This window comes from Tasmannia lanceolata, unplaced genomic scaffold (genome assembly GCF_043159265.1).
Source record: "Tasmannia lanceolata isolate RefF3 unplaced genomic scaffold, GAP_Taslan_0.1 ptg000019l, whole genome shotgun sequence".
NCBI classification, from domain to species: domain Eukaryota; kingdom Viridiplantae; phylum Streptophyta; class Magnoliopsida; order Canellales; family Winteraceae; genus Tasmannia; species Tasmannia lanceolata.
The window spans coordinates 18845737-18868929 of record NW_027518696.1 but is presented as its reverse complement, the minus strand read 5'-3'; the positions used below and the strand labels follow the sequence as shown (position 1 = coordinate 18868929).

General features: G+C 41.5%; 1 protein-coding gene across 3 annotated transcripts in view; it reads left to right on the top strand.

Moving 5' to 3' along the window:
- LOC143853513 (heat-inducible transcription repressor) overlaps positions 1 to 23193 on the top strand; it is a 56439-nt gene that overhangs the window by 29769 nt on the left and 3477 nt on the right. The gene's annotated exons all lie outside the window — the stretch shown is intronic.

The window sequence follows — 23193 nt, the reverse complement described above, 5'->3', positions numbered from 1 at the left end:
GGCAACCCGATAATGCCAATTGTTGGTTCATGTGAGGCAACCCAAGAGAAGGGGCTGTGTGTGCATTGGCCTTTTAAAAGCTTTTGTTCTTTTAAAGTAATCTCGCAAGTTAAAGCAAGAACACATAAAATTAAGAACAAAGGGAATCAACCCTGCACAGCGATAAAGAGAGCGTAAGAAAGAAGGCACCAGGAGATTTATAGAGTTTCGGCCAAACCCGGACAATGTCCACTCTCTCATGGATAACCCCTCCTTGTGCCTTCACTAAACCGATCTTCTTCCGGGTGAAGATCAAACTGTTCACAAACCGAAGGTTGATCCAATGCCTTCCCACTAACTCCAAGCTTTATTCCCAAGCTTGCTGACTAAAGGATGATTTGGTGCCTCCTCACAAACCTGAGTTTTATCCCCAAGCTCGTCACCAAAGTTTGTGCCCTCCACCAATTACAATAAAAGAAAACAATAAAACCCTTCTCACAAGGGTGAATACACAATTAAGCTCACTACAAACTCTCTCAAAAGGATTTACAAATGAATTCCTAGACTAATCCCTCAATTGATCTCACAAATAATGACACTGGGATTTAACACTAAGTATATGAGTCTAAGATAAGCCCATGAGTGTTGATTCTAAGTTCAGGGACCAAAGAACCCCTTTTATAGAGGTTTGGAACCAAAACTAGCCGTTATGGGACTTCTAACGGGCGTGACGGACGATCCACCGTTGATTGTGGATCTAGCCATTAGGAACTAGCTGTTGGTTGAGTTTCGCAGATGGTTGACCGTCCTTATGCACGTTCAGCTGTAGACATGCTACGATCAACTGTTCATTACAATGGTTGTCTGTTCAAGGGTATTGTTTGTATTGCGCATTTATGGCCATGGTCGTCCCTCTGGAATGTAATGTGTTTTATCAATCTTAATTCCACTTTACCGACTAGTGTGCAAACTATTATATGTTCATTTTAAGATTATTTACGCTTGTTTTAAGTCTTCCCTGGTGCCATTATCCACAAGTACAACTCAACTCAACTCAACTAAAGCCTTTGTCCCAAATAGTTGGGGTCGGCTAATGAATCCTTTAAACAAATTCCATGAAGAAGGTGAAAGAATCTACCTGGCTCAAATTGACTAAGTCCTGACACTAGTTGGGTTCGTCTACATGGATCATTTTCTTCCATTCTTTCCTATGCAAGGTCATATTCTCTGTTATGTTCCTAGCCATCAAGTCTTTGCTCACTGGTTCTACCTAAGTTGTTTTCTGTCTGCCCCTTCTTTTTACTCCACCAACATGGCACGTGTCACTTCTTCTCATTGGAGCATCTAAAGGCCTACGTTGGATATGCTCAAACCTTCTTAAGCGGTTCTCTCTCATATTCTTCTCAATTGGTGCCACCCCCACCTTTTTACGGATGTCTTCATTTTTAATTCTATCTTACCTTGTGTGGCCGTACATCCATCTAAGCATTTGCATCTCCGCTACACTCATCTTATACACTTGTTGCTTCTTGGTGGCCCAACATTCTGAGCCGTACAGGATGGCTGGCCTCACAACTGTCTTATAAAACTTTCCCTTCAACTTGGTAGGTCTTTTACGGTTGCACAAAACTCCTGAAGCATGCTTCCACTTCAACCATCTTGCTCTTATTCCGTGGTTAACATCCTCTTCAATCTCTCCTTCCTTATGTAGGATTGAACCAAGATAGCAAAAGATATCCCTCTTAGGTACCTCCTGTACAGTCTTATTTACTACATCACTGCCCCGCCTCCTTACATTAGTAAAGTTGCACTCCATATACTTTGTCTTAATCCTGCTCAGTCTAAAACCTTTTGATTCCAAAGTAGTTCTCCGTAACTCTAACTTAGCATTAACTTCTGCTTTGGTGTCGCCAATTGATACTATGTTATCTGCAAATAACATACACCACGACACCTCATCCTGCTCTTATTCTGTGGTTAACACTCTCTTCAATCTCTCCTTCCTTATGTAGGATTGAACTAAGATAGCAAAAGATATCCCTCTTAGGTACCTCCTGAAGCATGCTTCCTCTTCAATCTCTCCTTCCTTACATTACCAAAGTTGCATTCCATATGCTCTGTCTTATTCCTACTTGGTCTAAAACTTTTGGATTCCAAAGTAGTTCTCCATAACTCTAACTTAGCATTAACTCCGCTGGTTTTTTCAATTAATACTATGTCATCTGCAAATAACATACACCACGATACCTCATCCTGGATACCCTCCGTAAGTTCATCCATAACTAGCGTAAAAAGGTAAGGGCTTAGAGCTGATCCTTGGTACAGTCCTATTGTAATTGGAAACTCTCTAGACGAGCCATCCATAGTTCTGACACTAGTACTGCTCCATTGTACATATCCTTTGTTAGTGAATGTATATGTCTATGAGCATATTTGTCTTTTGCATATTTCTCTTTATATAAATACATAAGTGAGGGGGAGATTTTCCCAACTCACAATTTCTCTCATTCTCTTTCTCAACATGGTATCAGAGCCCTAGGGTTTTGAATCCCTAGGGACCCCTAGGGGTGTAAACGGATCAAATTCGAATCAGATATTGCTATATCCGAATTCGAATTCGTTTACCATAATCAGTATCCGTCTCCGAATTCGAATTCGACGGATATTTATTGTTTCTGGCCGAATTCGAATCCGACGGATATGATTTGAATTCGGATATCGTCGGATAAAAGGAAGATGATTCTACACTCTACTGAGGACGATGGGAGATAAAACAAAGCTTGTAAAGGGCAAAACAAAGCTTGTAACACAAGCCTTTCTCAAACCCTCTCGACCACAAGAAAGATACCTACAAAGATAGAGAGATACAGAGAGAGAAATACTGAGGGAGATGAGAGAAATACCCGTGATGGTGGTCGCAATTAGTGGCAACAATTACCGGCCATCTTCTTCTTCTTCTTGCGATGGCCGGTTCTTCTTCTTCTTCTTCTTCTTCTTCTTGTGGGGGGATCACTGGATTTTCAGAGGTAAGGGAAGAGAAAGAAAGAGGAAGAGTCGGCCAGAAGAGGTAGGGTGAGGAGTAGAAGTTAGGGCCCTGTGGGCTTTGGACCTTTGGTGCGTGGAAGAGATTCAGAGAAAGAAAATGGGTGAGAGGTGGGACTTTGCAAAATGCCAAAATGTTATTTAAGTTGGTCTTTGGCGGAGTAGGGGAGGGGTCTACTTTGTAGCAGGCATTGGGAGAATTTTTTTTAAAAAAGGGATAATTACATTTACACCCCCTCTAGTTTCTGACACATCCACTTCCACCCCTATAGTTTAAAACGTGGCAAATACACCCCTGTAGTTTCAATTTGTTTAAGGTAGGCCCCCTCAGCTGAAGGTTCGTCCATAGATTGAAGGGTTAGGATGATCCGATGGAGCTGATTTTTTGGGCACACCCTATCTATGTCAGGACCCATCAAATGAACGCTTTGGATCATCCAAACAATGTGGGCCCACATTATTTGGATGATTTTTTGGTAGTGTTTGGATTCGGGTATGGGCCCACATTATTTGGATGATCCAAAGCATTCATTTGATGGGTCCTGACATAGATAGGGTGTGCCCAGAAAATCAGCTCCATCGGATCATCCTAACCCTTCAATCTATGGACGAACCTTCAGCTGAGGGGGCAAACCTTAAACAAATTGAAACTACAGGGTTGTATTTGTCACGTTTTAAACTATAGGGGTGGAAGTGGATGTGTCAGAAACTAGAGGGGGCGTAAATGTAATTATCCCAAAAAAATAAAAAAGTGAGAACAGAGGTATTGATGGAGACTTGCTGTCAAAGTTGAAAATGATTAAAAAAGAGAGAAAAGAGGGACTAATTGAGACTTGCTGTCAAACTGATGGAGACTTGCTGCCATTTTGAAAAGGGCGATGATATTTTCACCCCCTGTATTACGCATTCGCCACCCTTATATTCTGACTTGACGTCAAAAAGCGTTAATTAGTTCAAAAGGAGGCGCATGCATAATGCAGGGGGAGTGAAAATATCATCTCCCTTTTGAAAATTGATGGCGCCATGGCTTTTTTCTAAATGCCACTACTCGAAGATAAATTCACCGCTCTCAACGTTTTGCCAGTCCATTTCAAGCTTCAAAAATGGAGGGTTAGGATAATCCAATGGATAAGATTTTCTAGGCATACCCTATGGAAATGATTTTTGGGGCACAACCTATTTATGTTGTGACCCCATAAATGAATGGTTTGGATCATCCAATGAAAAGGGCCGTACAGTACTTTTTGAAAAATAATGGTTCATCTAATGTGATTGTTATTTTGATAGGCGTATAGTATCATTAGATTCAAATATTCAACCCAAAATGAAGGTTGATAATTAAGGGCTAGGATCATTTAATTAATGTATTCTCAACAGCATTTGGCGAGACTTTTCATGGCCCAATAAGTGTCTTTTAGGAAGCAGCAGAAAAGTGACTTTCTTTTAGCAATTTTCCATTTCATTCCCCAAAACTTAGAGGAATTTGCTAGTGTCCATTGCAGAAGGCATTTCGCGGATGGCCAGTCGCAGATTGAAGCAGCCACACAAGCTCACTATTCAACATATTTTGTCTTTATTCATGAGGTGGCTGCTCTCACTGCAACAGCCAGCAGGCATTCACGAAAGGCCTTTTGCGATCAATCGACACTAGCAAATCCCAAACTTAGATATCTAAATTTGAAGTAAATGAATGACCAAACCCTAAGACACTATGCCCTAGCAATGAGACATTTAATCAAGCTTTAGAAGAGAAGACTCTTTTGGCCTTATGATGAAATAAAGTGGTGGTAGCCACCCAATTGTGTTTTCTTCTTTACTCAGTTTTTTAGAGTATTTTGGGAAATGTAATAGCCTTTAAAATTTATTTTTAAAATAATAAAATGAATCCGGATATATGAATTCGAATGCGAATCTGGATATCCGAGTTTGAATGCGAATCCGGATTTCCGAATTTGAATGCGAATTCGGATATACGGATGCGGATATTCGGAATAAACGGATGTACTTGTCGGATTCAGATGTTAAACGGATCGGATGTACCATTTACCAGATTCGCATCCGTTAAGAACCGGATATCTCCTAAACGGATTCGGATAATATCCGCTTATTCGCTTTAAACAGATTCGGATGCAGACGGTAATCAAATATTCGAATATCCATTTACACCCCTAGGGACCCCCCCATAGAAACCCAAACCCCATCCCTTCTTCTTCTTCTTCTCCAGCCCCCTCGCCCCTCTCTCCTGTCCTCCTCCCCCCCCCCCCCCGCCCCAAATCTCCCCGCCTCCCTCTCCAGCACCCCGCCCCTCACCTAGTCCCCTGCCCCCTTCTCCACACCCCCGTCCCTCATTTGTCCCCTTTCCCCCCTCCCGCACCCCCCTCCCTTTTGTTTCCGTCCCCCCATCTCCCATATCACCCACCCCTCCACGCTCCCTCCCCATCTTCGTTACTCCCACCCCCGTTCCCTCCCTCCATGCCCGTGGCCCTCCAAAACCCTATTTTTTTTACTTAATTTTGCCCTTTTTTTTTGTTTTTTTGAAAGATGACAAATTTGATTGATATTAGAAAAGCATTGGGGACCAGGATTCTCGTCCTGCGTTTACAAAATATTAATAAGACTGGACCGGGCGTACCCAGAACCAGATAAACTAAATGTAACATAACAAATTCACTACCAAAACATTAACCTTTTCCTTCACCAAACCATTGCCAGTCTTGCCTACAAAGCACATTACCAGCACCCTGCGGCAGTGCTCAACTAAATAGAACATTTTCGAAGCTCGTCCAGAAGGCTTTGAAGGTGACCCTTGGATGTCCAGAGAATTCCGTCGGTTCCTAAGCAACTTATCTCACCGCCATCAAGGTACCGCTAACCAGTATCCATGTGTCCCCACCCATACTGTTTCATAATTTCGATTACATATTACTTTTGACTTTCCATCCCATCCTAAAAGGCCTTTGCGACTTCCCAAAAATTTCAGAGCAGCTGCGTGAGCCAGCGATTTTAATGGTACTTACTCATTCTTCAAATCTCCCTATTCATTTTGTCAGTAATTCTCAAAACAAGACTACGAAGGAAAGGGAAAATGTCCTAGCCCAGCCCTAAAAGACCCCCAACCGGTTCCAAAACACCGGGGAGACCTTCATTCGAGGGCCGCACACACCCTAGAGGGTTGGGGAATTCGTCCAAGATTGACCAAGGAGGTCGCAATGAATTCCTTCTTATTTTCCAAACCTACAGACATGATTTTGTGAAAGCCAGGTATCCCTTTAGTGCTTAGCTTCTGTGATAGATTGGATGTCAATATTCGAGGTCTGGGCCATTAACAGCTTTTAGCGCTTTCCTCAGAAGCATCAACCTGACCTTCCGGCTCAACCGACTAGCCAAAGAAGCAGTCCTAGAAGGCCTAGCTAACTGAGAGGGACCATTTAGCGTAGGTCTCACAAGGGAACGAGATGGACCCGCTAACTCACTCCCAAATTTGAATCCAAAGGGGCAAATCTCGATGGCTCAACGAATCTCCGTCCTTGAAGGTTCTGAGATGTAATAACCAGACCTGCCGCCGGGGATTGCCCTTCCGGGATCGAGGAATCCTTTTCCGGGGAGAGGGGAAGACCCAAACAGCATCCTAGATCTGGGCCAGAGAATGGGGTTTTGGATTTCGGTACGAATTGAGAAGTCTTGATCCCGGACCCGAACTAAGATAACAGAAGGTGTAACTCGCCACTGTGGGATGGCAATTTTGCCCTATCTTTTGACAACCCTAACCCTTTTCCCTTCCCAAATGGCTTAAATCTCAAACATTATTCTCCTCTTTTTTCCCTCCGCGGCTCCGATCACATATCTTTATATCTGGTGTCTTCTTCATGTCATCTAGGGTTTCTCTCATGCCCTATTTCTCATTTGTCTCTCTCCGGAGCCGCGATCTCCATTATTGATTTCTCTAATCTCTGCCACGACATTATTCCTTTTCGTCAGTTGATTTTCTCTTTCGTTTATTTCCTCATGGATAGCCCAATGATTGAGTATCCGTCTCGCGTGCAGCCCTCTGTGGCGACTGCTCCTCTTACTCGCCCATCCTCTTCCTCTTACATTCCCTCGCCCTCTTCAATGGATGGTTCTTTTCCTCCCATGACCATAGTCAGGCTTGATGGTTCCAATTACCTAAATTGGAAAGTGGCTGTGGAGACCTATCTGATTGCTAGGGGGAAGATCTCTATTCTTCGTCATGACCCCCCTCCTTCCAGTGATCCCACTTATGAGAAGTGGGAACAGGATGATGCCCTTATCGTACTCTCCTCAGGCAGAGTATGTTCCCTGAGATAGCCGGGACCATGATACACCTTCCCACTCCTCCCCAGGTTTGGGATTATACTGCTACTACCTTCTCCGGGAAAGGCAACCTATCTCGAATATGTCACACCTATTCTCAGTGGATGAACCTTCGCCGCGGAGACCTCTCTCGACCTACTACAGTCAGTTTGTTTCCCACCTTCACTGCGGAGATCTCTATCTGATTGCCAGCAGTTAGATGTCCTTATGCCTCTTACCACTGATTTGACTACAGCGGCTCATCAGCGTGATCAGATACGTGTTCAGTTTCTCGAGATTTTGGGTCCTGAGTTCGTATACCTTCGTCAGTAGATATTTGGGTCTGGCATGATGCCCTCTCTTCAGGAGGTTTACTGTGCCCAACAATGTGCTCTTACTGACTCTGTGTCCTCTCATTCGGTCGATATTACTGCCACTGTGGCCTATGGCGTAGGTGATCGTGCTACACGAGATGGGGGCACATTTGGCCGTGGTCGTGGCTGTGACTCTGGTCGTTGTGGTTGTCCACGAGATTTTCCTGCAGGGCGTGGTGGCCGTCCACGTCCATATTGCTCACACTGTCGTCGTGAGGGACACTATATGGAAACTTATTATGTACTGCACCCAGAGCTTCGTCCTTTCACTAAGGCTCGTTTTGGCCGCTCCGCACATCTCGCATTACCAAAATCTTTTGGACCTCAGGCTAATGGGGTCTATACGTCTCCTGCAGATTATGATGAGTTACAGCATCTCAGGTCTACCAGCCATCCCCTGACTGCGACTTTTGCTCAGCCAGGTAGCTCCACTCCTGATCAATCCATCAAACTTGCCGATGGGAGCTCCACTCATATCTTTGGTGTTGGTGATATTTCTCCTCGTGTTGGTCAACATTATCCTCTATTCTATGTGTGTCAAAGTCACCATTTAGTTTACTCTGAGTTAGTCAGATTACTACAAATCTCAACTGTTCTGTCTCATTTTATCCCTCTTACTGCTTGTTCCAGGATCTCTTGACTAGGAGGACGATTGGCATGGGCCGTGCGATTGTAGCCCTCTTACCATTTTTACGCAGCTCCTGCAACGCATATCAGTGGCACTGCCGTCTTGGACATCCCAGCCTTGATCGTCTGCGGCGGACATCTATCGTTTCTTCTTCTGTTACCCCTTTTCGTGCGAGGCCTGTGAACTTGGGAAATATCATAGGGTGTCCTTCCCGTCTAGGCCTGTTAGTCGAGCCTCACACCCTTTTGATTTAGTGCATTCCAATGTATGGGGTCACTCGCGGACTATCTCTCTTTTTGGACATCGTTATTTTGTCATTTTTATTGATGATTAGTCACGTATGTGTTGGCTTTATTTATTGAAAGATCGCTCATAAGTGTTCTCTATTTTTTGTACTTTTCATTCAAAAGTTACTAACCAATTTAATTACACTCTTAAATGCCTTCGCACTGATAATGCCAGGGAATATTTCTCAAAATCCATTGGTTTTGAGGAGTTCCTTTCCACTCATGGTATCCTTCATCAATCTTCCTGTGCTCACACCTCTCAGTAGAATGGCGTTGCTGAACGGAAGATGATATCATTATTGGATGGAGCTCGCACTCTTCTCTTGCAGATGCGAGTTCCAAAGTCTTATTGGGGTGATGCAGTTCTGGTTACGAACTATCCTACCAATAGACTTCCTCCTTCAGTTCTAGGTGTCTCTTGCCCTCAATTTTACGTCCTCATCATAAGCCATTTCCTTTTACTACTCGGGTATTCGGGTGTGTTTGCTTTATCCACAACCTTGGGCCTGGATTGGATAAATTAGATCCTGAATCTGAACGATGCCTTTTTCTCGGCTACTCACGGACCCAGAAAGGTTGTCGCTGTTATAGCCCTCGGTTGCGTCGATCCTAATTCTCGGCAGATGTTACCTTCTCGAGATTGAGCCCTTCTTTCTGAGCTCTCCGGATACGACCCCTCTCTCTCATTCTTCTGATCTTCCTCTACCGATTCCCGTTCTTCCTGACCCGGTCGTCCGTCCATCTCCATCCTTTCTCTTACCTTCCCCTTCTGTGGTTCCTGTTCCAGAGTCCTCTCTTCCCTTACAGGTACCTGCTCTGCCTCCAGCTTCAGTCGTTAACAAGACCTATCAGCGCTGCCATACCTCTACAGCTCACCCATATCTGCAGCGCCATCGCCAGCCCATCAGAAGCTCCTTCTTTCCACATCTGAGATATCTATCGACTCTCCTACCTCCTGCACTCGTTCTCATAAAACTGCTCATCCTATTTCGTCTATTCTTTCATATGATGCTCTCACGGCTCCACAGTTTTGTGTCCTCTCTATCTTTTGTTTCTTTGCTAGAGTCCTTGGCTGCCGCACTTGATCACCCGGGGTGGCGCATTGCTATGGACCTTGAGATGGATGCCCTTCAGGCCAATTAGACTTAGGATTTAGTTCCTCAGCCTCCTGGTGCACGCTCTGTTGGGTGTCGTTGGGTCTATACGGTTAAATATTTGCCTGATGGATCTAGGGGTGTTTATTCGGTTTTAACCGAACCGATTTAAGCAAAATTAACCGAACCGAAAAATTTCGGTTACCTAATTAATAAAACTGAAACCGCAACCGAATTTTATGATAACCGAACTGAACCGAAACCGAAAAATGATTTCGGTTGTTTGGTTAGTTCGGTTAGAACCGAATAACAAACAGTGAAAAAAGAGCTGCACTAATATTCCATGAAATATTTAGTCATGGTTGCCAAACATGCCCCCAGGCCCCCACAATGAAAAAAGTAGATGAAAGGAGAAAAGGAAAGTGAATCAGATTTTCCATTACTGCAAAAATGAAGGGAAAAAGGGATAAATCCACCTGAGCCATTCTCTAAATCCACCAGAAAAAGGGTATAACATACAAATATAGAGGGGGAGAGAAAAACCTGAGAGCAAAGCTAAACAAGCTATTATGTGCGTTTCGATTTGGTGGAGAAAATCACAGATTCACAGTAATCGGCTTCATAGATCAAACCCTTCTTTATGTGGCTTTCGATTTGGTGGAGAAGGGGCTGAAGTGGAGGATGGATGTAGGTTTGTGGTGGTTGCCGGTAGTTGAGGAAGCGGGGGCGCGGCGGAAGAAACCCAAAACCCTAAAGATTAAAGACAAGAGAAGACTAGAAGAGAGAAGAAAGGACTCTAGTGGGAGCTGTCCGCCCGGTAAAAAAAAGGGGTGTATATATGATTTCCCTTTTTCAAAACCGAAGTTACAGAAAAAGCTAATAAAAAATTATAAAGAAGTGTGTACAATAATGGTTCTCCTTATCTATTGATAAATACACCCCTTTTTATCTTAAAAAAAGGGGTTTTACTATTGAGTGCCCTCATTAAGAAGCATTAAAAGCTCTCCTTTTTCCTCCTTTTTGATATGGGCACTCCTCTCTTTAATAGGTAGGAGGTAAGAAAAGAGACGCTTTTGAGGAGTGTCGATATCAAAACAACTATTCTTACTATATAGCTATGCTAATAATAGAAAGTTGTTTTTGATATGGACACCCCTCTAAAGTTTCAATCTTTTTTACCACCCGCCTAATAATAGGATGTTGACAAACGTGATAGGCATTTAATGAACCGGACGAAAGAGGGGCTGCATCTAAAAACGAGGAAAAAAGAAAGCTTTTAATGCTCCTTACACTCGTTAGCAAAACCCAAAAAGAATATATCATTTCCCTTCTAAAGTTATACAAACGGGTGTATATTTCTTTACACTAAAATACTACTTCGGTTTTTCGGTTAACCGTTTTAATTTTTGTTGGAAACCGAAATCGAAAACCGAAATCTTGATGGTGCAAAAACCGAAACCGAACCGTTGGACCACAAAACCGAACCGAATAATGCACAGCCCTAGATGGATCTGTTGAGTGCCTTAAGACGTGCTTGTTGCAAAAGGGAACACGCAGACGTTTGGGGGTGTACTATGGTGAGACCTTTTTTGCTGTGATGAAGATTCCACCAGTGCGTGTTCTACTTTCTCTTTCTCATAGAGGAAGTTTACATGGAGCAACCTCCTGGGTATGTTGCTCGGGGGGGGGGGGGGGGGGAGATGTCATCCTCTGTGTGTCGATTGAAGAAATCCATTTATGGTCTCAAGTAGTCTCCTAGAGCATGGTTTGGAAGGTCCAGTAATGTCATTATGCGCTTTGGTATGAAGCAGTGTAGTTGATCATTCTGTCTTCAACTGTCAGTCTGCAATTGGGTGTGTACTTTTGATAGTCTATGTCGATGACATCATCATCACTGGCAGTGATACATCTGGGATTCAGAAATTAAAGACCTTGCAAAATGAGTTCTCTACCAAAGATTTGGGTCGTCTTAGATACTTCTTGGGTATTGAAGTTGCATATTCGACAAAGGGGATTTCTCTCTCACAGAGGAAATATTTCTTAGACTTACTTGAGGAGACGGGTTATCTTGGAGTGAAACCTGCCTCAGTTCCCATGGACTCAAATGTGAAGTTACTACCTGAAGAGGGAGACTTGTTAGATGACCCAGGCAGATACAGGAGGCTGGTTAGTAAACTTATCTACCTTACAGTTACACGCCCAGATATCTCCTTTGCTGTTGGTGCTGTCAGCCAACATATGAGTCGTACTTCACACTGGGCAGCAGTTCTTCAGATTCTTCTGTATTTGAAAAGTGCTCCAAGTAGAGGGTTGTTATTCAAGAAACATGGACATCAGAAGATAGAAGGGTACACAGATGCAGATTGGGCCGGATCTCCAGCTGATAGGAGATCGACCACAGGATACTGCACATTTGTGGGAGGTAACCTTGTGTCATGGCGGAGTAAGAAACATGATGTTATCTCCAAATCTAGTGCAGAGGTAGAATATAGAGCTATGGACACACACAAGTGGAGAGCTCATTTGGTTACGCTCTCTCTTGTCAGAGATCGGTTTTTCCCCTTCATCTCCTTCTCAGTTATATTGTGACAACAAGACAGCGATTCACATTGCCACAAATCCAGTCTTTCATGAGAGAACTAAACATATCGAGGTTGATTGCCACTTCATCCGGCATCGGATTCAAAAAGGAGAAATATGCACAGTGTTCACTAGATCGGTGGGCCAATTAGCAGATATGTTTACCAAGCCATTGAACAAAGCTAAATTGAGTGATTATTGTAGCAAGCTAGGAATGTTTGACATATACATTCCAGCTTGAGGGGGAGTGTTAGCGAATGTATATGCCTATGGGAATGTCTATTGTATATTTCTCTCTATATAAATACATAAGTGAGGGGGAGATTTTCCCAACTCACAATTTCTCTCATTCTCTTCCTCAACACCCTTAATCACATCAACATGTTTAGTAGGCACTTTTTTCCTTTCAAGGACCCACCATATAACACTCCTGAGAACCCTATCATACGCTCTATGTCACAAATGTCGTTCTCGGTAATTTCTCGGCAAGGGAAAATCTCGGGATATATTATTTTTTTCGGGTTTATATCGGGAAATAAATGGTAAAATTAAAATTATTTAAAAATATATAAAAATATTAAATTTAAGAAAAAATATAAATAAAAATAGCGTAAAAATATCAGAATAATATCGCAATATTATCGGGATATTTTATGATAAAAACTAAAATATCGCTATATTTTTAAAATCTCGTGATTTGTTCGGGATTTTGTCGTTTTATCAAAATCTAGCAATAAAAACACTATATTTTGAAAATATCGGAGATATTTGTGACATAGCATACGCTTTCTCCAGGTCAATGAAAACCATATGAGGGTCATTTTTATTTTCTCTAAATCTCTCCATTAACCGCCTAATCAAGAAGATAGCTTCCATAGTTGATCGTCCAGGCATTAAGCCAAACTGATTCTCTGACACCTTAGTCTCTTTTCTTAGTCTATGCTCAATTACCCTCTCCCAAAGTTTCATGGTGTGACTCATTACCTTAATTCCCCGGGTAATTGGTGAAACTCTGAATATCCCCTTTATTCTTATAAATAGGTACTAATGTACTCTTCCTCCACTCATCAGGCATCTTCGTAGTCTTCAAAATATTGTTAAATAATCTAGTTAACCAAATCAAACCAAACCCACATCACCCAAGCATCTCCAAGTCTTATTAGGAATACCGTCAGGCCCTATAGCCTTCCCTCATTATTCACAAGTACAATGGGGGAATAATTATACATTCTAAGACTTGACTTGACACTTCATTTCTTCAAGAAATACTTCAAGTCTTCAAGTCTCCACTCTTCTTCATGCTCCATGGATCTTCTTCTTCCTTTGACCACATCTTCCAATCTTTGTGCTTTGATCCATGCTTCTATATGTTCCATTTTGACCTTCAAGAGAAATTCTTAAACAACAATTATATATTAGTAAAACAACTAATATAAAATGTCATTTTTGTTTGGAGCCATCAAAACATGACTTGAGAAAGTGACCAAGGTTGAACCCTTGGGCGAACACATTAAGCTCAAAATTTCCTTTTCTGAGAAGTGGTTTTATTAAAATAGCGGGGACGTACACTTCCTACTCTAATGATCGTTTAATAAAAGTCTTAACTCTTAAAGAAAGAAAATAGCTCTGATTATTCATCAAGAGATTCCATTGAAGAATTTAAAATGATCGCCTATCTCCATCTTTCAAGTGACTTCCTCGGCTTTTGGCTCTTGGGCAATTTGCTATCGGTATTGCAACTGTTCTTTTCTTCTCCTGGGATGGAAACACTTTTCATTCCAACTGCTCTTGCACTCTGTATGTCGCCTTCGTCTTTTCCGTTTCCTTTGTGTGTTCATGTTCACCGCAACAGGCAAGCCGTCATTCTTTGATTTGTTGTATTAAAAAGAAGTGAGCTGGGTTTTGCCTTACTAATAGGGCCATTAAATAGTAGGCCACGATATTTTTATCAAAGAAGAAATTCCGTGTTTAGTAAATTCATTCCACATCTAAATAAAAAAAGAATACAACAAGAAAAGAAAGAACGAAGCTCGCAAACTGTGATAAATTGTTCAATAATCGCATAGAGCTTGCAAGTGGTGCTTTAGAAGAGTCAGAAGTAGAGCTGATTCAATGAGCGCAATCTATGGAGCAAGCCAACCATTTTACGAAGTCAATTTAAGAGGCTTTAAAAGTAGAACAATGATCTATCGTTTTAGGTTGTGTTCGACCTTGCCTATATGGCCTCTTTGTGTCTTTGCTTTTGAGAATCTTTCTTTTCCATAGGAAAGAGGCTCAAGAATGTGAGTCAAATGAGGCTGAAGCAAGAGCTTTATTGCATGGTCTTAAGTGGTATGCTACACATTGCGTTGACCCCTTAATAGTGGAAGGGGGATTCATCTAACGTCATCTCATGGCGAAAGGTGACGCCTTAGGTCCTTGGAAACTCTCTAGTATCATTTTGGAAATTCGGGACTGCTTTAAGGTCACTCACCCAACTTTCTCACATATATACAGATCTGGTAACGAAAAAGCTGACAAACTTGCAAAGGAGGGAGTGGACAACAGGCGTGTGATAGAGAGCAGTTTTCTTGTATCTGAGGCCTTTAAGGCTTCGAGAAGAGGGTTTTTGTTTTTCTCTTTAGAGTTTATACTTGTACCTCTTCTATGGTCGTGGACACCTTGTCCCCTCCATCTACATGTGTGTTTGATTTCTATCAATAAAGTCACCTTTATTATCAATAAAGTCACCTTTATAAAAAAAAAAAACAAAAAAAGAAGAGGCTCAAGAAGAGCGGGAAGGGCAAAGTCTTTAGTGGATCAATTAAAGGAGCACAACGTGATAACGCCAGTGAGTGGAGAGAACACACCAAGATGAGTTCAGTGAGGAAGTCCTCTGGCCTTGTCTTTACTACAAATTGGTATCTTTGCTTGTAAGAATCTTTGAGTAAATCCCTGAAGTTGTATTTAAAAGTGTATCCGAGTAAGTCCCGATGCTAGAGTTCGATTTCCCTTCGATATTCAAGGGATTTTCTTTGTTTGCTTGACTGTTGAGTTTTGAAGGGATTGGTAAATCAACAAAAGAATCGGAGGCTCGGGAGGTAGCTGGGCGAGAACCTCGCCTCCGCATCTCAAAGCTTGCTGCCCATAAACAAAATTTAAATATTTGTTCCAATGTTTCTTTTGATAGTCCATTGAGTGGGATTGTATATACTTTTCTCACGAATCCTACTAGGAGGGATATTCTTGGATTTTTTTTTTAAAAATTTTGTTGTCTTCAACAACCTCTTTCTATAGAAGTTTCCTCCTAGAAGAGGAATTTTTTGAATTCTAGAAGTTGACAAATTTCAGTTTTGGTCCCTCGGTTGGAAATTGGAAATCTTGTAAAATCACGGAAGTTTTGACAATCAGAATCGAGTCGTAAATCGTAATAGGGGTCGAATCGTATCAGATCGTAAATCGTAAGATTCATTCATATATATATATATATATATATATATATATATCTATATATATGTATGAGAAAACGGTTCCTACACATATGTGTAGATAAGTTATCTACACACTAGCTTAAAATACAGTGGGGGCCACATTATTTGGGTGATCCAAACCATTCATTTTTAAGGCCCTCACATAGATAGGGTGTCCACAAAAAATCAGATCCATAGGATCATCCTAACCATTCGAACTGTGGAGGCAAAAAATGGACTAATTTGTAGAGGTTTAAAGACATCCATTTTACCTCCACAAATCGTAGGGTTGGGATGATCTTATGGATCTGATTTTTTGTAGACACCCTATCTATGTGAGGGCCTTTAAAATGGATGGCTTGGATCACCCAAACAATGTGGGCCCCCACTGTATTTTAAGCTAGTGTGTAGAGAACTCTCTACACATGTGTAGGAACCGTTTTCTCTCTCTCTCTCTCTCTCTATATATATATATATATATAGAGAGAGAGAGAGTATATATATATATATAGAGAGAGAGTATATATATATATATATATATATATATATATATATATATAGAGAGAGAGAGAGAGAGAGAGAGAGAGAGAGAGAGAGAAGAAAGTGTTGGTGCGTTCGAGGCACCTAAGCTTAGGTGCGCTCGAGTGCCAAATCACATGGGTCCCACATTTTTTGTGTTGATCCAAACCATTCATTTGCAAGGCCCCATCATATTGAATCATCCTAGCCCCTCCGAAAGTGGAGGGCAAAAAATGGGCAGATTTGTGGACAAACAGAGTGTCCATTTTGACCTCCACAAATGGATGGGTTAGGATGATCCTATGGAGCTAATTTTTGGTACATACCCAATCTATGTTAGGGCCTTTCAAATGAATGCTTTGGACCATCCTATCAAAGTGGGCCCACATGAGTTTGGGGCACTCGAGCGCACCTAAGCTTGGTGCGCTTGCCAACACTTTCCTCATATATATATATATATATATATATATATATTTTTTTTTTTTTGAAATATGACATGTTTCATTAATATTAAGGTCGCATTCGGGACCAGGAGTCCCATCCTGCAATACAAAATATTAAAGAGGACTGGCATGGGCATACCCGAAGCCAGTTAAAAGGTACAACATATAAAGTCAAAATACGGCCATCCATCACTTTCTCCTTTCTACCTTGCACCAGCAATTCTTCTTACCAAATTCAACGGAATTTCATGTATATCTTTAACTGTGCCTTTCTAACCGGGACCAAAATGAGATTCTGAAAACCTACCACAGTCGAGAATTGGTACAAAATAGCAAAAGCGAGGTCACGTTTCTCCGATGAGACGCATTTGGAAATCCTTGGCTCCACCAAGCGTAGTAGCTTTTGGATGGACACTGGTACACAGGAGGATTAACATATGTGATCGACTAAAGAAAAGAACATTTCAGTATGGCAAGTATGTGTATTCTTTGTCATCAAAATGAAGAAACTCTGGATCATCTAATGCTGCATTGCTCTTTTGCTTATCACATATGGACTAAAGCAATCAGAGCTTTTGGGATCTCCTGGGTGTGCCCTCAGTCTATCAGCTCCCTTCTCTCTGGGTGGCGCACAGGACCTTTTGGAGAAATGCGTAGATATCTCTGGAAAACAGTTCCATATGTCATAGTATGGAATGTCTGGAAAGAACGCAATAGGCACATCTTCCAGGGAAAAAGTAGAACCGTGACTCGCGTTGCCATGAATATCAAAATTTAAATGCTTTCCTGGACAAGGGCAAAAAAAAAAAAAATTCATTATGGTATGGGAGACCTCATCAGGAATTGGTGGTCAATAATATGGGACATAACTATTCATTCCAAGCCTAAACTAAAATAGTCACCCCCGCCAACGGGGTGGTAGAAATTGAACTTCGATGGCAGCTCTAAGGGTAACCCAGGACTAGCAGGAGTCGGAGGAGTCATTAGGAACTCTTCTGGATCAATGGTTATGTCATATTCGGGACCTTGTGGAATATTCGACTCTAACGACGCTGAGGTTAGAGCATTACTCGTTGGTCTCTGTTGGGTGTCAGAACATGACCAACGTCCTCTTATAGTGCAAGGGGACTCCTCAAATGTACTGGCCTGGGCTTTGGAATCATCAAAGGGTCTTTGAAGATTGCAGGATATTGTAGCAGAAATATTGGATCTCATGCGAGTACTTAATCCGAGGTTTGAACATCGAAGGTGATCGGCAAATGAGATGGCTGATACTCTGGCCAAAGCGGGAGCAGAACCAGGGGAATTTGAAATAGTTTCATATTTGTAACGAGCGAACTTCATTACGTAAGGATAGCACTATCCTTTCCTTTGGAAGGATGCTATCTATCTTTTGTGAAACACTGGATATGTCCGGTGTACTAATATTTGTACTAGCAGGCTGGGGGGACCCAGCCTGGTCCCGATTACGTTTCAAATATTAATGAAACTTGTCAATTTTCAAAAAATAAAATAAAATAGCAAAAGCGAGAATGTCCAGAGAGAAAGCGTAGGCGAAAAACAGTTTCTCAAGCCAAGCCTAATGGAGATTATATACTTCTGGATGTAGACAATTTTTCCTTTTGCTATTGAGACATAAAAGTAGTTTGGAAATTCACCAGGAGCATCACCAACTTAAAAACTGACCCTTTCAGGGGTTCCCCAAATTGCCAAAACATCAGCCTCTGAGGTTGAACCATCCACATATCATTCAAATTCTTGAATCCAGCTTTCGGCTTTCCTTTCAATTTCCAATTATCTTTAACTGAGGTCGTTGAATACAATCCAAACACCCTAAACACTATCTCGACCCTTCTGAAGATGCTTCCTTTAATTTTGTAATCCAGCTGTTGACTCGGCCTCTTTACCTATCTCTTTTGTCTCATTAACATCTCTTGATTGCATGGATCAGAACATTTCTCTTGTTTTTCCTAGATTTTCCTGATAGGACATCCCAAGTACAACGCCCATTGCTAGGAACTCATTAAAACCTTCCTCTTCTGGGTGCTCAGGATCTTGCATGTCATTTAATACCAAAATTCCTTTCCCTTTATCCTGCCCACCAGATTCACTCAGCTGCACTAATTGAGCTTGTCCCGCCTAAGGGTTACCTAACCCTGCACCCTGGCCATCTGAATCCGTAGGTCCACGCATAAATTCCAAATTGGCAATTGCCAACTGTTTCTCCTCCTCACATAAATGCCGCCTTGTCCATCTTTCTTTTCCTATAAGCTTGTAAAAGATGGGCAAGTTGCGAAGGGGCGTATGAAGCTCCTCTTCACTATTCATGGTGCCCTGAGAGGGGATACCCCCCACATTTTGACTTGCTGCCCTCTCGTTTAGCCATTGTTTCTTAAGAGGAGAGATTAGCACCTCACTAGGCGTGGGATATTCTTTCCTTGCCAATTTCTCATTATACTTTAGAGATTTAAGGAGATCCAGGTCTTCGACCATCATCGTGCTTTCACCCTGCGCAAGTAAATCCAAGTCGTTAAAGCGTGCCTCTCCCGACAAACTCGAATTAGGTGGGGCCTGCAGGAGTCTCAATTCATGGGGACTTTCTGACTGGGGTTTTTTCTTCGAAGTTCCGTTTTTAAGATAAGCCCATTTAAGCCTCCTCCCCACTGTTGAAAGGCCCCCACAAGTGGCGAGGAGGTGAGCATTCAATCCGGGGCCTCTTTTAATATTGCGTTTACGCGCACGTGAGGACTTCACATCAGGGCTTAATTTCGATTTGAAAAATCTATTTTTTAGTTTTAGGGCCTTCCGATTTGCATCCGATTTTAGGCTAAGAGGGTCCACAATGTCTTTTCTACCTATCTTGCCTTTAGTGCCATGTGGCATAGGCCTATCTGTCCTGGTAGACGATGGTATAGTCAGATGTCCCCTCAACTGAGCCTCCCTGCTTCCTGACGAGACAGTGGCCAAATCTGGCAAACCAGAGGAGTAGGTGAGATTTTCAAATTTTGAATGGGGGGCCACCGGCTCCAGTTCGCGCCCAGTGACCATTGCCACCGATTTCGATTGGGGGACCACCGCGGCGACCCTTTATCGGTGAGAGACTTGTCAGGATTCCCAAAAAGGGGAAAATTGTCTTTACTGCTAGACTCTACCACAACCGACAAGGCCAAAGAATTTATATTGTCTTCTGAAACAACCTTACATCCAACCGAGTAAATAATGGAATTTACTCTTAAATTAATTGAAGGTGGGATGGATTTCCAATGAGATGATATAACCAAGGCAGAGGCAAAAGTCAAGCAGTGAGAGTGATTGCCAAAAAGTTGGGTCTCAAGGACCTGACCCAGGTGCGATCCAAGAATCTCTACCGTGGCAGATGACCAAGCATGAAGGGGGATATTATAAAACTGAAGGCGAACAGTTCTGGCTCCAGTATTAAAACTGTTGCAATGTGATTTACAAGGTTATATCAAAGATCTTATGTGCCAGAATCAAACCTGTGTTCCATTTCTTTGTTCCGAACCGTTCTTTCAATTCTTCGCTCTTTCTCTTCTATATCCTTAACTTCATCTGTTTATTCATTCAATCCACAGCCAAAGATGAAACGGAAGGACTTTTGTTGGAATCCATCTAACTTCAGTGGGATGGGAAATAATATATATGGATAGTCCATATATAACTCGTGAATATCTAATATCTAATATCACATATACGTATGTTCTTTCCATAACGTAAACCATTTGTGTCTTTGAATTGGATTATAGAATCATTCTTCGAAACATACACGGGGATTGAATTATAGCCATTACATATACCCAGCTCAACCTCCCTAACCTACTTTTTTTTTCTGAATCTTATTTGTTTGTAAACTTTTCTCTTCCTTTTCTTTATCATTATTGCGCATTGATATAAACGGACGGATTCATCAGCCCGAACCATTCCATATCCATATCAAGATTTGATTGATCCAATTGCAGACAATTTTTGTCAACCGTTGAATTGATAGAACATAGTTTTTTTGTTTAGGCACACGTCAGAAACAAATAACATAACAATTTTTTCTTATTCAAATTATGAATCGTAATACCGTATTCGTAATTGACTAATATAAATAGAATATCAATTGGAGAGGTATGACGTATTGATTTGTGAGAATCACGGCTTGATTTGGATTTAGAATAGATTCATATATTCGTGATGATTTCGGAATATCAAATTCCGAACTACTCTTTCGGATACAGAAGCGGGATTAGTCCAATAATTGTATCTACATCAATCCACACCACAAGAGTTCAATTCCTCTTTTCCTAATCTGCCGGTCTTAGTTGAGACTATTTAGTCTTAGCTTCAACCTCTGTGTACTTGCCTCTTTCAATTGATTCTTTGTATGGATGGATGCGTCTCTTTGGGGAAAACCTCTCCCTAACTCTTGTTAGCAATGCTTTTCTCAAGTGAGTGAAGCGAGCAACCTAGATCAAACATAGGAATCGTTAGGATATATTGAACCATTCAGGAGTAGTACAACAAAGTTACTTAAGTTTAAATATGATCGTCTAGTTCCTATAGAACCTATCACTAAGATACCCCTAAAGGGGATAGGTCTAAGCGGAGAGAAAAGGGTTTTCCATGAGATGGGAAAGGAGAACTATTAGCCCCACACGAGGTTTGTGATCCGCCTTTCTATTAAACAGGATCTATTGAACTAACACGTCGGGAACTAAGGCTCGAGGGAGGAAAGGAATCCCCCGAAGGCCTCTCCCTCACGCCTGAAAATAGTCGTAGCCTGGGCTTCCGAATCAAAATCAAAAAGGATCTCCATTGTGCTGATAGCAAAAGGTTTTTCCCAAAGTTGCCAGAGCGAGAATTGAAGGCTCCCAGGAAAGAATCCTGCTCAAGGTTGCCAGAGTGGGAATCGAAACGGGAATCGAAGGCTCCCAGGGAAGAATCCTGCTTCCTTTGTTTTTCCAGATCAGGGAGTCCTCAGAATTTTTTGGCCCAGTCCCAAATATCCTCCAAAAGCCATGATCCAGATTTAAAATTTCCAATAAGGCAATTCTTAAGATGTCTTTTTCTTTCTTCCACTACCGACATTGGAACCTCCAAACTTCTATCCTTTTCATAAGGGACGACTTGGACCTGCTTCGGTCTCCACACTAGGTTTGGGTTTTCTCTATTACGAGGGTGCAAGCATTTTCTGCACAGGGTTCGTGTACCAAAATTTCTGTAATTGCATTTTGGGCATAACCAGTCGCTCCCATTCGAAAAAGGCCTACGAGATGTTTCCACAACTCGCCGACCAGGAACCTCCCTAGCCCCAAAGTCCAGCTTCCTCTCCCTAGTATCTCAATCCTCCATGCTCCCCAACGAACCCACATGTGACCTCGATGCATGCCATTGGGCCCGATACGGTCTTTCCAGATTAACCTCCTGTCCGAATGAAAACAGAGATCTTCTGCAGCATGGATTAAATATCCCAAGTGACTCGAACACTTACAAAGCGAAGAAGCCTCCATCCAGGCAAAACAAGTAGATCTCTGAAAGTCGTTCAAGGTTGGTTCCACATTCACATAGGAAGCTAGAAAGTTATTGTAAGCCCGACACTCTCGTAGGGATGTTCCTCCGACCTCTAAAAATATCCATAATGGTCATTTTCACGAATATAGATTTTATGTAGCCAGAAACCTTCTCGCCAAGAATCCCATGCACTCCTTCATTTTAGCTATAAGTTAAGCCTCATACAGTTATACAATTCTAGACCACATTCTTTGAAAAATTCTCTTATATATATATATAATTATAAACAATTTTTTTAATTTTTTAATTTTTTATAAACAAATTAAAGAATAAAAAATAGCCAATTATTCATTTTTCAGCCAATTATTCATTTTCATCTAAATTCATTTATGAAAATTGAAACTATCATGATTAGCCATTCAATATCATAATACAAATTGTTTGCTAACAAATTTGACGCATACTAATCATCTATTTCTCTTCCAAACCCATGCATATTGGATAGTAATCTTAAAACTAAAAAAAGACACAAGATCACCTCAATTCTGAAAGTCTCAAACATCAAATGAAAAATATAAATCATAAAAGACCGGATCATCGGTGTTGTCCTTATTACAGTCATCTCCCATTTTGATGTAAGTAATGCCCTCAAGCGCATGCATTGTGCTTGACTGGTTCAATTCTTTCGAACACCTACTCTTCCTCTGTCTTCTTCCTTCTAATGAGAAGGGTTTCGAAGGCTTCTTGTAATGTAGAAAGGAAATGAAGCCTTTTGAAACAAGATCCTATTTTCTTTTATACAAAACTTAATTTGGATAAATCGCATGAATGTACGATTTGCGATCGAATTGTATGATTCAATCGAAAATCGTAAGATTCATACAAATTAAGATTCAAACATGGGATTCAAATTGTTATGCATAAAATTTGATATTCAAATTGTTATGCATAAAATTTGATTTGAAGTGTAAAA